This window comes from Zingiber officinale, chromosome 2A (genome assembly GCF_018446385.1).
Source record: "Zingiber officinale cultivar Zhangliang chromosome 2A, Zo_v1.1, whole genome shotgun sequence".
NCBI classification, from domain to species: domain Eukaryota; kingdom Viridiplantae; phylum Streptophyta; class Magnoliopsida; order Zingiberales; family Zingiberaceae; genus Zingiber; species Zingiber officinale.
In genome coordinates, this window is record NC_055988.1 from 21,949,819 (window position 1) to 21,954,395 (window position 4,577).

Genomic DNA, 4,577 nt, shown 5'->3' on the forward strand with positions numbered 1-4,577 from the left:
AACTGAGTACTTTTCAGAACTATCTCAAATTTGGCTAAGTATGTTTACAAAGCTTTGTCTTCAAACTACGAAATTTAGCTAAAGTATTTTAAGAATTGATTTTATACACTTTATCTCACTTAGCTAGAAATTTTACACGAAAATTAACTAAAATGCTAAATGTTTTAATCCAAGTGCATAAACCCTCTATTTTCTAAACATTTTCATCCCCACTTTAAAAAGCTAAGTGTTCATTTTGACAAATAAGATTTCTGAAAAGTAAAGTTTTCTTAGAATAAACTAAGGCCATTGATCACTATTTCTTTTTACTCTCTTGTTTATTGTTGATATATGGCAAAGGAGGAGAGTACAAGGGAAATTCAATTCAAAAGAAATTAAGCTTTTGTCAAGGGGGAATCTTCACTTAATCTAGATCTGCACTTAATTTTATTATCATTATGCTTGTGTTTTCATGCTTATCTTTTTATGACATTATTTACTTAACTTTGATTTTTATTACCATAATCAAAAAGATGGAGATTGTTGGTGCGGGAAGCATCCGACGATCGAACTTAAGTTTTGATAATGACGAAGAGATTTAAAGTTAAGATTCCTTGTTATCTAACGTGCTGAAATGAGTTTTCAGGAAAGTCCTAACTGCGGTTAGGCAAGAGGAAAATCCTAAGGGGTGGTAACCTTAGGTCCTAGGGGGTGGTAACCCTAGGTGGAGGAAAACCCTAAGGGACAGCAACCTTAGTCCTAGTGGGCGGTAACCCTAGGTGGAGGAAAATCCTAAGGAGAGGATAACCTTAGGTCCTAGGGGGTGGTAACCCTAGGTGGAGGAAAACCCTAGGAGGCGGTAACCCTAGGTCTTAGGGGGTGGTAACCCTAGGCAGAAAGTCCAGTCGGTTTGGAGGACCGGACTAGCATCAGGTAATCTCTCCTGAGAGGAGTAGGTGAGGACGCGTTCCTCGGAAGAGGGACAGTAGGCGTCGGTTCAACCTAGGGTTTCCGAAAGGAAATCCGAAGTCAGAATTGGACAACCCGAAAACTATCAAACATTTTATTATATTTATTATGTGCTAACTTTATCTTGCAGGATATATGGATGTTTTGTGGACTAACACATCTTGCATGGATGAAGGAGACACTTTTGTCTCGGATGAACAGCACCCGAGGCGCCCTCCATGGAGCTTGGAGGCACCTCGGGTGCAAGGTAGAAAATGGCTGTGCAGTGGGCTCAGAGGCGCCCTCAAGGGAACCTGAGGCGCCCTGGACGCTGGCTTGAAGGTGCCTCGGTGGTTGATGGAGGCACCTCCAGGCGGATAAGAGGTAGCGACTCGAAGACTTATCGCAGCGCAGGAAGCGGGATGAGATTTGAGGTTTGAGGCACCTCCATGGGGCTTTGGAGGCGCCCTCAATGTCCAATAAAAGGACATCTCGAGGCAGCAACAAGATAATTACCTTCCAAGCAATCCTTACGCAACCAGCTGCTAACGAGAAGTTCCGACGAAGCTACAACTTGACGCCGATGATCTAGAGCCCCGATTCTACTATTTCTTGTTTGTCGTCGGTAAATTTTACTACTGTTGATTGTACTTCATTTGTAAACATTTTAATGATATTATAGTTGTTGCCCAACGTAAACGCTCAACGAGTGTGCGCCTTGGAGTAGGAGTCGCCACAGGCTCCGAACCAAGTAAATACCTTGTGTTTGTGTTGTGTTCTTTTACATTTTCGCTGCTTTAATTCTTGATTGTTTTACGAATCTGAAATGCATGAAAGCCATGAGCACTATTCACCCCCTCCTTCTAGCGTGATCTCGATCCAACAGTCACCCCCATCAATAGCATCCAGAGCATGACCGTGTGGATCCACATGGTCGTGCATAATTTCCAGAAAGCAAGAAGACCTTGACCATGTGACCCACACGGTTGTGTGGCCAAAGAAGAAGAGAAGAAGAGCACGACTGTGTGAATCCACATAGCCGTGTAGCCCATCCAGAGCCAAAGCAGAACACGGCCATGTGACCTACACGGCCATGTCATCTTGGCAGATAGCAGAAAGAAGGAGGCCATGTGGAATCCACACGACTGTGCCATGGGTCGTGTGGTGCCCATGTCCAGCTCTATAAAAGGGGGTTTCTCCCCCTTTCTTGAGGAGAAGGGCTCTCCCCTTGTGGAGATCCATCTTGGTGCTAATCTTCACCTTCTCCAATCTTGATCTGATGATCTGAAGCCATCTCCATTTCCACATCGACTCCGGAAGTTCAGGATTAGTTCCAAAGATCATGTATCACCATTGGATAAGCATTTCTCTTCTCTTCTTTTCATTTTGGGATTGGAATGCTTGTAATTTTTATGTCTTCAGATCTCTATCTTTGTGCCATGGAGTAAATCCATTGTTTTAGGATTAAGGGAGTAATTGTGGTTTGATTTGATGTAAGAACTCATGGATATGCCAATTTCTTATCTAGATGATGTTAGCATGTTTTGTATCTATTTGATCTTATGTGAATTCATGTGTTTGGACTTAATTGTCATGTTTGATTAAATGTTTGTGATGCTTTTGGATCCCGTAGAGGGACACCCTAGATAGTATGATTGAGGGACGCTAGTGACAGGTAGTCTCGCTAACAAACGTCTAGGGTGTCATCTTGAAAGGTGAAACAAGTCTCTACAAGGAGGTGGGATGGATGAATGTAATTATTACCTTCATCACTATGTACATTGAGTAGAGTATGTGTTTCTGTGTTGTATGACCGAGGGATGCTAGTAATAGACAGTCCTGCTAATGGACTTTGTGGGAATCATATCTATTTGATTGCTAGTGATGTCGATCTAAGTCCCTTGCCGGTTGTCTTCTGCAGGAGAGAACCCGACGACTTCCTACAAATATATGTTAATTGAGAATATGAATTGGTGAACCATGTTACATTGATGAATATTACAATGAAACCAAACTCCTAGTATACTCGCAAAAAACAAGTTCCTCATTTACTTTTCTATTGCTATGTCTTGTTTCTTTACTTAACAAATTTCTTATCCTAGTCAATCGTTTAGCTAATTTTTCATGAGACATCTCTAGTGCTTATAACCAGTCCCTATGAGTTTGATATCTTTTATTACTGATGATGAAACAATACACTTGCGGTTGCGTAACAAATTTTTGGCTCCATTGCTGGGGATTGCGCTTATATCATTAAAGATAACCATTTGAGTTAGACTAAACTTTTCTTTCTTTTCTATTTCATACTTGTTACTAGTCTCAGAAATGTTGTTTTTTCAATTTCATCATGCATTTCTTATTTCTTTTTATGCAATTTTCTTTCCTTTATTTTTAATTTTGCATTTCCTTGTTACTTCTACATGTCTATCTTGTTCTGACTATAATCATTTAGATGAACATGATTAAACTGATCACTAGATTAAAAGCTCTATTTCAAAAGTTTGACCAAATTTCTGTTGTGAACTCTAATACTTTTTTCTGTGAGATTTGTTGTACAACTAGTCATATATATGATAATTGTCACACATTATTTGACCGTCCATATAGAATGCATGTTGAAAAAATGGGTGTTTTCTCTAACTTTAATCAAAGGTCAGAGCAAAATTTTTGTAAAGCTTGCAAAGAAATAGGTCATTCAATCAAAAGTTGCTACAAGCTACGCAATTTGGGAACATCAATAGATGAACTCAATAGAAAATAGATGAAATGACCTCATCAAATTCACACACATATAACTCCGATTCAAAGGACCCCCAATTTTATTTTAGCTTCAATAAGGGACAAGGTAAATATGTAGATGCTATGGAAGCTCAATCATCGTTTGTGGTGGATAGAATTTTGAAAGGTTTAGAGGAGCTTCAAGATCTTCAAGCTAAATCACGCAAAGATATCAAGAAAATGAATGATACACTTGATAATATAGACTTAATAAATAATAGAATTTCAGCTAATCTCTTAGCTTGGCATGAGTCTATAATGAGAAAATACTATGATGAGCTTGAGGATCATGAATCTTAGTCATGTTGTGGAAGGATATGTAAAGATGACCCAAGAATCACTCCCTTTAGTTGCACAACCATTAGTCACCTTGGATGATGTAGGACATGAACTAGTTGATATTGAGAGTGTAGGGACTTGTGCAATAGAAACAAAGTCTCAAGAATCACCTCTTTTAGTAAAACCACCACTTGAGTCAGAACCTTCCTTATCTAAATGTCAAACCATGTTCGATGATTTACTTACATTAGTGATTGGTAAAAGTCAAATTTTAATTGATTTATCTACTGTTACTAATCAATTCTTTTTTGAGCATGGTGGTGGCAAGACGTACATTGTACAATAGTCACAAGGATAAGATAGTGTTGAACCTTTAAAGGATGACATATTTGTTAAAAATCTGAGAGCCCTTGGTAAGAGGGTTCTAAAATATCTTACCCCTCCAAGAACGAAATTTAGATGAATCCAATGAGGTGGTCTAGCTAATGACCTCAAACAAACAATTCTTGGGAGGCAACCCAAGTTCAATCTTGTTTTCATTTATGGCTTTAGTTTCATTCTAGTCTCTTTTCTTTATTTATAATAACTCATAT